Consider the following 12,519-nt stretch of genomic DNA (forward strand, 5'->3'; position numbering starts at 1 on the left):
CATCTCATGATCAGTCTCCTGCCTTCTCCTGCTCTCACAGGGTCCTTGTAACTCTCACACACCAGCATGCTCCCTGCTCCCCTGTTCCCTTGGAGGGCTCTTTCATTGAATGCCTCTCTTGGGGGTTATTTTTTAGCTCTGGTGTTTCTGATTCTGGCTATGCCAACCATGCCTCATCTGGAATTTAATCCTATCAGCCCTCACTGTTGATTGACATCGTATTACTCACTGCAATATCACATGCTTCCCGAAAAGCGTTCCTTCCTGTTTTATTTCTGCTAATTTTATTGCACCTTGTATGGAGAATTTTAAGGAGAATCGAAAATCCTATCATAGACCCAGCTTAGCCTTTTTGTATATATCGCTGAATCATATTCCTGGATGACTAGCTATTTTCTGAAGCTAAAACTCTTGTTCCTGATCTGATGACTCTCATGTTACTTTTTAAGTCGTTGCTAAATTTTGGAGATAATTTAAAGGCAGCTTAGTTTCTTCAAGATTTCAAAATTATTGTATTTTTTTTTCTCTCCATCCCTTTTTCTAATACCCTTTGCTGTTTGGTATGATTTCTGGTAGACAATTTCAGCAATCTCTTCTGATGTTTTGTGAAATCTTTCTTCCATTTTTACAGGCAGCGCTTCGATTAAAGGCCTCATTACCTCTCAGAGAAGCAGGATGAGCTGCATCCTCATAGTCCATTCCTCCTCTAAACGATTGCGTCCACAGCAATCTTTCTAAAACGTGTCATTTCTGGATAAGGTGTTTTTATGCGTAGGGTTCTCGAGTGTCTCCCTATTGACAAAAACCAGACTTTGCGACAAGATCTCCCCCTGCCTACATCCTCAGTAAAAATGACCCGACTTGCAGTAAAACCCAAACCACTTGCATTGTCTCTTAGAATGATAGGCTGTTACACAACACTGTGACTTTTCCGGTGCTGGATCCTCAGTCTGGAATGCTTTTATTTTGTCTATTTGGCAAATTCCTATCTGCCTTGCATTCTTAGTAGACTGACCACCCCTGAACTTTTTATAGTTGCAAAAATGACTTATTGGCCCAAGTAGCTGGAGATGAAATGTTAGAATTTTCATCACATATGTGTTGGAGCAAATAGGATTTCCTGGCATGTAGCTTCTCTCCAGTAGTCCTTAATCAGAAAGATGCCTTTGAGTTGTGGATGCCTTTTATCCTGATCTGGTTACACTCCTGCCTGGACTTCCTTCTGAATCACGTACAAGGGATGGAATGTGCCAGTCTGGGTGTGCGGAGTATTACACAAGAAGGAGAAACTCACTGGCCCTTATGTGGACTGCTTCTGGCTTGGTAATGCTGTTAGCCTTCACAAGGACTGGACCCGTCAGAGGAATAGTGCTTTCCAACGGAAATAATTTAAAATGTGTTTATGCTCACTCTTACCCTCCAGTGCTCTTAATATCATTCCTTTTGCTCATCTTTAGAGTAGGATTGTGAAGCACCAGAATCTTTTAAATTATCTCTGGTGAAATAAACGTACCGTGGCTGTGAGCAAAAAGCAGAGGGCCCTGTGCACTTAGGGTTCTTCAGGGCTGCCAAGCTGGGTAGTTGGCAGGCTTCACAATATAGAGAAACTGTAAGGGGAGGTCCTGGGAACACAAGGCTGAGCACAGGTCTCCTTCGTTGGGTGTCGCTGTGACAGCAGATAGTGAAAGAGTCACAGCTACTCTTACAGATTTTATGCCACTGTGGCTTGGCCCATGTTCCTTTTGCAAAAGGATCTAAATGCATGATTTATACTGGAAATATGTTTTTTCATAAAATGTAGTATAGAGAAGTCATGTTAGGCACGATGAGATTTAAAATTTAGTAAGATTGTTGCTTTCATTGCTTCTCATATAAGAGCACCTACTCAGAACCTTAGTTTTCAAACTGTACGTGATCATTACTTCATAATTTATGATGTGACACAATAACTTTTTGACCCTAAGTTTCCCAAAGAAGCATCAAGTTGAAGCATGTAAGCAGAGCATTGATTATAAGCTGACATTCAAGATCATAAGTGTTAAGACAGTATTTTAATACAGTGATGAATTTTTAATTACTTTCTATGTAACAGTTATTTCTTTGAAAATTTGTGATGGTCAAATCTAAATTCTAATTAGAAAGCAGTTTCTCTAATCAGATTATTGGATGATTTTTCGTTTTATAAACCATTCTTTGCAGAGATTATATGCCATCCTGTAAATATTTAAATAATGTTTTCCCTTGAAACTTTCCATTTGCTCTGTACGGTGAGGTATCCATGCAATGAGGTAATTACTTTTGAACCACCTCTTAATGAGATTTCTCTTTGGTGATAATGATATGATGACAACTTGGTAGTTATTGTGTGAAATTTGGGCTCACATTACATGCAAGTCAGTATTGCAAGTATTTTGTGTCGGGTTGTTACATGGATTAGATTAAATGAAGTAGTTTATGAGGTAGTGCCAGCCTCCTCTTTCCATAGGCCAGGAGACTAGAGCATGGATCGTTGGAGTGACTTACCCAGATGAGTAAGTGGCCTCCTTAGGGTTGTATCCCAGGTAGCCTGACTGTTTGTTGTTTTATGTATAAAAAATGATAAAATGAGAGGTTATTTGATGGAAATTAGCTTGAAATCCACAACCTGGATCAAGTTGCACAGCATCCTTCAGTCATTTGAATTGAGAGATTTGCCCAAGCCTTCGGTTTGGGAAATTAAGACACTGCTGAATTGACAGACCGAGTGATTGTCATGTACTTTGCCCAAGGTCATTTATCACTAGTCAGTGAGGAATAGGACCTCATTGCTGCAAATCTAGTATTGCTTCTGCTACATGATTTGCCCTAAGATGTCATTTTACATTAATGCAACTTGCATGTGTGAGGCACTGGGCATTTATTAATTCAGCACCTATCAAATATTTGTTCATTTACCTAATGTGCACCAGGACCGTCCCTTTCTCCCTGAGTTGAATAAACAAGTCAACTGATAAGCCTGATCAGTAGATAGGGATTTTTTTAGAACCAAATTCACTGGCTCAGATGCTGAAGATAGCGCCCCTTGGTTTGGGCAAAAGATGCTCAAAGAGACCTGTGTTGGGAATTGAAACAATGGGCTGCAGTTTTACTTATTCAGGAGCTCCTGCTGTTTTATTTGTTCTCTTTTCTGTACAATAGTTGGTTTCAAAATGTGTCTTAGGACCTGCACAGCTGTTAGAAATAAGCACCGGGGGTCTCACAAAGAAGAAAGATCTGCTCAGTCTGCTTGGAACTAGAATCAGGCTTTTCATGAACTGGAAATCATAATGCTAGCAGAAAATTCTTGAGGAAGGAGCCTGGAACTTAGCCACACAGAGCACTTGGCTTTTGCCAGATTGAAGAGCCAAAGGAATCCTTTTTCCTCATCATCAACAGATGTGGTATCTTTTTTTTTTTTTTTTTTTGTCTTTTCGAGGGCCGAACCCACAGTATATGGAGGTTCTGAGGCTAGGGGTCTAATCGGAGCTATAGCCGCTGGCCTACGCCACAGCCACGGCAACGCAGGATCTGAGCTGCATCTGCAACCTACACCACAGCTCACGGCAATGCTGGATTCTTAACCCCCTGGGCCAGGCCAGGGATTGAACCGCAACTTCATGGTTCCTCGTCGGATTCGTTTCTGCTGCGCCACGGCGGGAACTCCCAGTATGGTATTTTTTTTAACTTGTATCCTCATTTGGATTCAGATTGTGTTCTCATGCCACTTTCATTCAGTAACCACATCATATTCAATGAACCTTCCCAGATTACACTGATGCCCTCACCCTGGTTGACCATATCTGTGTTCTATTACTAGTTCAGATATTATTGCCACGACTATAGCTACTCTCTTTATCTGCTGGAATGGGGTAGATTCAAGAAAACATGTCTTTTGTATTCATTCTAGAAGTATGGTTACCAATTACCTTGCTACCGGAACTTTCTATGAGATGACTTGTGTACATACATATATATAAATATGTATGTATATGAATTATTGGTTAGTTAGGATTAAAGATATATAAAGGTCTTTATGGATTATCTGACTCATTCTAAAACATAGTTCTTTTTTAATAAATAAGAGTAGAATGCAAAAGTAAATAAATTCTAAATATATAGAGTGACACGCTCCATTTTTTATAACATGGGCACGGTATTTCCCTCTGAACTATTTGAAGAACATTGGGGATAACTTTTTTTTTAAAAAAAGGTAAAGTCTGTCAATTATAAAAAGTAAAATAAGCAAATATATAGTGATTTGATTCCACACTCCTTCCTGCCTAGGTTTCATGTATAGCATCCCAATGAATGTGCTCCAGTTTTTGCTGGGACAGCTGTCCTCTTAAAGTCATATTGAATTTTCTTGGAACATTAGAATCGAATGTTAAAAAAAGGAATGGTTGAATGAAAGACTTTGCCTTTTTTTGGAACTTATATTCCTTTAGCAATATTTAATATAGATTTTTCTGATTGGCAGACTTCTGTGTACCTAAAAATCTTCACACATCAATCTTTTAATGATGGGATTTCAGGCTATGTATAAATAGTTTGTAGAGGGAAGACAGCAGATTTTTGGGAACTGGCTACTTTAGATTTTTAACCTTATGATGAAGAAATCTCTATAGTAATATGAAAAAGATGTGTTAAAAAAAAAAAAAGATAAGGGAGTTCCTGTTGTGACTCATCGGTAATAAACCCAGCTCGGATCCATGAGAACGTAGGTTTGTTCCCTGGCCTTACCCAGTGGATCTGGCACTGCTGTGAACGATGGTGTAGGTCGCAGACATGGCTCAGATCCCATGTTGCTGTGGTGTAGGCCAGCTGCTGAAGCTCTGATTTAACCCCTAGCCTGGGAACTTCCATATGCTGTGGGTGCAGCCCTAAAAATAAATAAATAAAATAAAATAAAAATAAATTACATTGCCTTTCTTATGACAGTCTCTGGAGGTGGTTCCCTTGAGCAGTTCATTAAAAATATCTACAATTTCCTCTTTTGTTGTTGTTGTTGTTGTTGTTGTTGTTTTTTTTTTTTTTTTTTTGGCCTCCGCATATGAGTTCAGCTAGGTCATCGACTGTAGCACCGCTACGCCAGAGCCACACCGGATCCAGCCGTCTGCACCTACACCACAGCTCATGCACGCCGATCGCCCCACTGCAAGGCAACCGAACCCGCCCTCATGTTCTAGTCGATTGTTAACATGTACAACGGAATCTACAATTTCCTTTTTGATTTGGTGAGAAAGCAACTTCTTACATAGACATAGATAAACTACATACAAAATATTATTCTATATAAGTTTTTCTTGTTTATTTTAGTTTTTCTGTTTTGTTTCACATATTAGCCTAATGTTTTCATTTAATTTATGTCATTTAATTGAGTAGTTGCTATGCAAGGCACCACTTGCTAGGTGTACTATATGTGTAACACCTTTAACCTGCAAAGGAACTACTTAATGTAGGAATTATTAGCCTTGCTTTACTTACAATAAAACCAAAGCTCAGAAATTTTTAGGTGAGGCGATGTCCCAAGTGTCATGCAGGAAATGACATTGTCTCAATCCAAACCCAAGTCCCACTGCCCCAAAGATCACATACTTTTCATTGTACTACACCAACCACTAAGGACAAAATGAATCCAGAAAAAGCAATTTCAAGGATAGATTATATTTTCATCTGCTGATTAGCCGCAAAATGATAAAGTATAAGCAAGCTTTTCAGGACCGTGCTTTATTTGATCACAGGTGACTTGGGACTGACTGCCCTTGTGAATCCTCGCACCACTGTGACAAAGCCGTCCTTTGTATACATGTGACTTTATTAAGTAAATGACAAATTGACATTTACCTGATGTCACCTGAGGCAGTTTTAACAATGTAGGCAGACAATAAATAAAACATGTTGATGGTTCATCAAAATGTAAAAAAAAAAAAAAAGAATGCATATACTGTTTAAGCAGGTATCTGCATATCTATGGTAATTAGTCCCATAAGTAAGTCAAATATTCTTTTACTCTGGGGAAGATAAAAGATTGAAAAGTATCATTTTTATTATGACTGTACAACTGTCAAAGATTGATAATGATGAGATGATCTGTACTACAAGTTTAACTTAAAAGAAATATTTTAATAGCTTGTATAGAAATATCAAGCCATTTCTTCGATTTAGGCATGCTCAATATTACCATTATATGTATAAGAAAAAACAAAACAAATAAATTACTTTAGGAGAAAATAAAGCAGAGGTGGAGTGCTAAATGGGGATCATAGAAAGGCTGTACTTGAGAAATCCGTCTAAACTTTCTTTCACCAGATTCCCTTTGTCCCTTTTCTTTGTCAGTTTTTGCTTTACTTGTTTTCCCCTTTATACCCAATTTTCTGTCTTTTAAAAAAGTGAGTGTGTTCATTACTCACACAAGAGTTTGCAGTGCTGTGAATTGAACATTAATGTTTTGAAAGTTTTGCTTATATTTATAAAAACAGTATTAATATTTAAAAACATGAATATTTTGGGATATTCCTTAAGTAGTGAAATAGTTTACGTTAATATTTATGATATGTCTTTGATCCTCAAATGTGTAATAATACCTCATATAAAAGATTTACTTTAGTCTTATCTAGGTTATTTACAGTATCTTACCATGGAAATTATGCTACTGTAAGCTCTTTATAGCTTCATTCATATTTTTCTTTGATATGAGATATATTGGAAAGTCCTTGAGCTTAAGGACCAGAGGTGATTAAACTTCATATCCCCACAGAAATTAGTACAGTTTCTGAAATGCAGCAGGCTCTCAGATGGCTATTAAGTTGAATAATAATTGAAAGAATATTCAAAACAGTTGTATATTTATCTTTTAAAATGTATGTGTGTATATATGTAAATATTATTTGCTCATTTTCTTGCGAGGATGTATGAATTCAGTTTAAAGAAGTAGACAGGTTTGATGTCCCCTTCGTAATGTATCCTGGTATGCCTGCTTTCAGCACTGTAGTCCCTGTCTTTTGCTTTCAAAACTTTCAAAAACAGGAAGGATTAAGCTTCATGTCTTCCTCGTTTGAGTTCACTCTCCACTGGGACCAAATTTAGAAGAAAAAAAATAAAATAAAAGGTAATAGTCTTGAGATATGTGGCAAGGGTGGATTAAATTTTATAGTTCCTTTGGTGTTTTTCATGTGGCTGCTTTGACTTTAATATCATAGAGTTGAATGACAGAATACATGTACATAGAAAGAAATCCTGTAGAAGTTTATGTCTGTGTTAATTGTAACCTTTGATTGTTTCAAATTTAATTGAAGAAGAGACGATTCCTTGTTAACAGAGAAAATGAGGATATGGAATGTTGGAGGGAAATGGTGAATTTTTACAAATTATGATAGGTACTCTCTCTGGGTGCTAAACAGTAGTTTAAAGTAGTAAGAGATTCTTGGGTGCATTGTCAATTTATTTTAAAACTATGTGCAGTCTTTAACCCAGAAGATCTACTTCTCGGTATTTATTTTCAGGAGAATACTAAACAGATTTTGGGGAAAATGTAAATGAAAGTATTTATTGAAGCATTGTTTGTAGTAATGAAAAAACTGAAAGCAGCCTAAATATTGATTACTGGTATGGTAAGAACATCATGGTATATTAATAAAATATTAATAAAATATAACACAGCGCAGACACCAAAAATATAGTCTGTCATCTATATTCATTATCCTAGGAAGAGCTTCCTGGTAATGTTATAGGAAAAAGCAAGTTGTGAAATAGCATGTTTAAGATTACATTATTTATATAGAATATTATATTACATACTATATATAATATATAGTATATATATATAAAAATCATCCTGAAGAGGAGCCCATAATGTTGATGGGATTTGCCTGTGAGCACTGAGTATTTTCTCTTTTTTAAAGGCTTTTATGAATTTTCTACAGTGATTATATTATCTTAGCATATATCTGGCAAAAGAAAAAACACTGAGTATGTTTGATACTTTATTTTTTTTAAGCTTGAATTATGGTTAACTTCCCAACTACAGCTGTATTTTTTATATATATTTATTGACCTAAGAGATCAGAGAAATGGCCATTAGTATCATATAGTGATTAGAAACATTGCTACCCATTTGCAGTAAGCAGTATAAACCAGAACACAATGTGGACAATATTATATTAAAAAGGTAAAATCATAAATAAGATTTAAAAATCAATTTAACATTCAGTTCTGTGCTTCTTAGCCCTCTTATGCTCATTCACTGGATGATATTATGTGGTATTTCAACTTTTCATTTCATTACAAATGGTTCAATTAGAGTGGGATTCTTTCTTGACTTTTAATAGGATTTGAGTGCCATGTATATGTTACATTTCAGTGATATATTAGCTTTTCGTAATCTTTTTCCACAGTTCAGTTTCTTTTATAAAACCTCTTTTAGGTTCCTTATAATATGCTGTATATTTAATTCATTTATGTGATAGGAATTCAATCTCTAATGATTCTTCTTTTCTTGTATTTCTATATTTAACTATCTGCTTCTGATGTAAAAACAACCCCCCAGTGAACTCTACCTAAGACAGTTGGCTTGGTTTTCTTTATAATCACAAATATTTTTAAACATAGGACAAATGAAGAATTTCTTTCATCCATTTCTGACAGGTAGATGTTGATTCCCTTTTAGAGAGTAGAATAATATCTTAAAAACAGTTACTAATTTGATCAGGAGTTGTATCTTCTTAGCTAAATAAGTAGTTTTCTTTTAGACAATTCAAATCTAGGTTTTAAAAAGTCAGGGAGGGGGAGAACAGTGACTACATTTAATCCTGTACCTTTCATTCTGCTTCTCCCTGTGTATTTTTGTAGTCTCATCAAGTTCAGATGTAAATGAAACATTCTATTTCTGGGCTTTAGAAAATGTATATTAATCTAATTAAAGCAAAGTGTCAGAAGCAGCACTCAGCAAGTTATATAAACACTGGTGGAATTAATTTGATTAGAAGTGTGTATAGCTTTTTAGCTTTTGGTAAAAATATGAAGTTTGCTTCAATTCTTCATGTTTCCTTATCCCATAGAAGTGAAAATGATAGCTGCTGCTTCACAAAGCAGTTGGCAGTTTTAAGAATTAAATTGACCGGTGTAGATAAAGGGATTAACACAGTACCTGGCACACAAAAATGCTCATTAAATGGTAGCTTTTATTAATGGTGAATGGTAATTTTCTGGTTGGGAACTGAATTTTAGTTTTTACCATTAACAAGTTGTAACTTTCCATACTATAGTGAAGCATAATGTTTTTTTTAAACAATAGGATTAACTTTTAAAGTATATTTTGATTTTTTAATAATAATTTTTATTTTTTCCATTATAGCTGCTTTACAGTTTTCTGTCCATTTTCTACTGTGTACAGCAAGATGACCCAGTCCCACATACTATAGCCACAGAGTTAAAAAGTCAAACATAGCAGGCAGCTTTTGTTAAAGTTGTGATTTTGCCTCTTCATTTATCAACCCTGTAACTGTTTCCTGAATGAGAAGATGAAATGTCTAGACTTTTCAGTGTCTCATTCACATTTAAAGAGACCTTTAGTGCTGCGGTAAATTCTAATTCTTCTACATTTGCTCTCCCGAGACAGTGTTATTAAATCTACATTTTGCTTAGTAGTCTTTGTCCTTCTAGAGCTATATTTATCAATATTCTAGATATAAGTAATGCAGCTTTTATTATGAAATGAATGAGTTTATTTGCTCCATTTTTAGAAGCACATTAACATTTTTTCTACTGTATACGCTTAGATTAAGCTTAAATATTCTTTGATCTCTGAGAAAGGGGAGGTCTCTTCATTCTTCTCTGATGTGGGTTATGAATGATCCAGTTCAGAGTATATCCATTGAGCACCAACTGTACACTAAGACTGCCAAAATTGCCTTTAGGATGTGTAGGTACATACAAACTTATTTCAGGGAAGTTTATTAAGTGTTAGGACCAATTCATGCCTAAAATTCTAGGGAAATAGAGTGTCAGAAAAGCACCTAATCCAGCTTCTAGGAAGCGGATTTAGCCCCCAAAAAACTCTTCAGAAAGTAGAATGATAATTATATTCATAATTAGCCTTCTAAATTATCACTAAACCCTCAGTCATCAGTAAAGATTCACTTATGATCATGATAATTTCCTGAATATTTAGCAAAACATCCTAATGCCTTTTAGTAAAAAGAAATTTAAGTAAGGATGGTTGTCTGCTTGATGATTAACTAGGAAGTGCATCAGAAATCTCTTTTTTTAAAGTACTATTACTAATCAAGGATGTACACTTTATTCGATCTAGACTATCTTTTCATTCTTAATATACTACTGATTGTTTAAATACCAGCATGACTGATTAATTGCCATTGTCTGTATTTCAAAAATGTTCTTATTAATCAATTTTCTTTGATTAAAGACAAATTGAAAAGGCTGGCAAATAGATACCATAAAAATTGAAGCAGTATTTTTCATTGATTTTATAACTATTTACATTGCTAAAAATGTGCTTTTATTGAAAATACATGTTTTTCAGAGTTTGATAGTTGCATTAGAACTTAATGTTTACAAAATAAAAATATTAAAGAATGCAGAAAAGAAAGATTTCCCCACTACACTAGAATTCAGTTTGTGATGGGAAGAATTAGTTTCATCAGTCTGTTCATAAAATTCTCTGGATCACATTCAGAGGAGTCAACATTATGTTATCAGTAGAGCTATTTGAAAAACAGAGGGATCTTTTAACAGAAACCTGTCAAATACCATCCAAGTTAATGATATTTAGAGAATGCAAAATATTGTCCCTGTTATATGAAGTAGGTATAAAATAGTTTTATTGTAATAGACTTTTTTTTTTTTTTACTAGTTGGATCTTAGTATAGATTCTGTCTAATTAATAATAGGAGATGTTTCTTAATTGATATCAGTTCCTTTACAGTATTTTGGGAGTGATCTCTTAATTGAAACGTACTAGGTTGCTAGCAAAGATGTATATCTCACTCATGTTTAAGAATGACCCCTCAAGGGAAATAATTATCTCGCTCAGCGATATTAGAGATTTAGTGGTATTCCGTGGCTTGGTTTTAGTTCCTCCTCAAAAGAAGGCTGCTATGTTAATTACTTTTTCTTACCCTGACTTGGTCATGGGTGTAATATAGCCTATTTGTGTTATGTACGATCTGGCCATATGTTATACCTAAATGATAGTTGGCCAGTAAGAAAAATAAACATAACCATCTTGGGGAGACTGATCTTATATTTGGACCATTTCTTTCTGGTGTCATTAAATATGTGGAAAGAGTTGCTCGCTCTTGTCGTGGTACCTGTGGCTCAGAAATCATTTAACATTAACTGATGATGTCTTAACAGCCTTTTTCGGATCATTCTCAAAGTTCTTCCTTTTATATTTATTTTGTGCAGTGATATTTATAATTAGCAGTTAAAATTTTTCAGGAGCTGAAATAAATCTGTGGGGTTTTTAGTGAATGAAGGCATGTAGTAAAATTAATTTATAACACATTTACAGACACAAGGTGACATATGCTTCAAAATGACATTTGGACTCAGGGCTAAAAACAGGTTACTCTTCTTGTCCAGGGACATGTACTCTCCTGATGATGGTGTGTTGTGCCCTGAATTTGGACGAGTAATACCATTTTACATGTAAGTGGGTCCAGATCTCTGAGATTCTTTTAATTCTCTCTCCTCATTTAGGAGGAGAGTACACAGGATGAAAACCTGACTGATCAAAGGCTTACCTTGATCCCTCATCTAAAAGGTTATCATTATTTTCCGATCCCTTCCTCACAAGATGTCTTTCAGAAGCAGACGTGTTTATTAACGCTATTCCAGAAGCAAGCAATGGTGAGGACAGCCACAAGGCCCTGTTCACTTTCATAGCATCCTCTGGAAATACTCTTCTTTGTGTTGGTGTTCGTCACCCATGGCTTCTGCTGTTTCAGGGCATGTGGTTTCATATACATTCATCCCTCGGTATTTGCCCAGGGAAACCCACGGATGCTCAAGTCCCTTGTATAAAATGGTGTCCATAGCGTTTGCACATAACCTATGTAGATCCTCCCAAATACATCAAACCCCCTCCAGGTCACCTAGGAAACCTAGTACAATGTAAATGCTATGCAAATAGTTGCCAGCAAAGTCAAGTTTTGCTTTTTTGGAACTTTCTGGATTTTTTTTTTCCTGATTATTTCAAGCCTGGTTGGTTGACTCTCTGAATGTGGAATTTGCAGATATGGAAGGTCGATTGTATATTTTAGAAAGCAGAAGGACTGCTGTGTGATCTGCATTTCCCGTATTGCATGTTTGATGCTTTGTCTATTCTGTCCTCAGAGTGTGTATATAATCTCACCATCTAAGTAAGGGGCTCGTTATTGCCTCTCCTTTCATGGTGTTGGGCAAAAATTATGTCATCTTTCCTTTTGCTCCCCAAAGCCGTTAACTGTCACATGAAAACATCCTTTTTTAACACTAGGAAAA

At 35.6% G+C, this 12,519-nt stretch overlaps 1 protein-coding gene across 1 annotated transcript in view; it reads left to right on the top strand.

Moving 5' to 3' along the window:
• The window catches only part of CHSY3 (chondroitin sulfate synthase 3), a 267,392-nt gene that overhangs the window by 61,895 nt on the left and 192,978 nt on the right, over positions 1 to 12,519 (top strand). The gene's annotated exons all lie outside the window — the stretch shown is intronic.

This window comes from Sus scrofa, chromosome 2 (genome assembly GCF_000003025.6).
Source record: "Sus scrofa isolate TJ Tabasco breed Duroc chromosome 2, Sscrofa11.1, whole genome shotgun sequence".
NCBI classification, from domain to species: Eukaryota; Metazoa; Chordata; class Mammalia; order Artiodactyla; family Suidae; genus Sus; species Sus scrofa.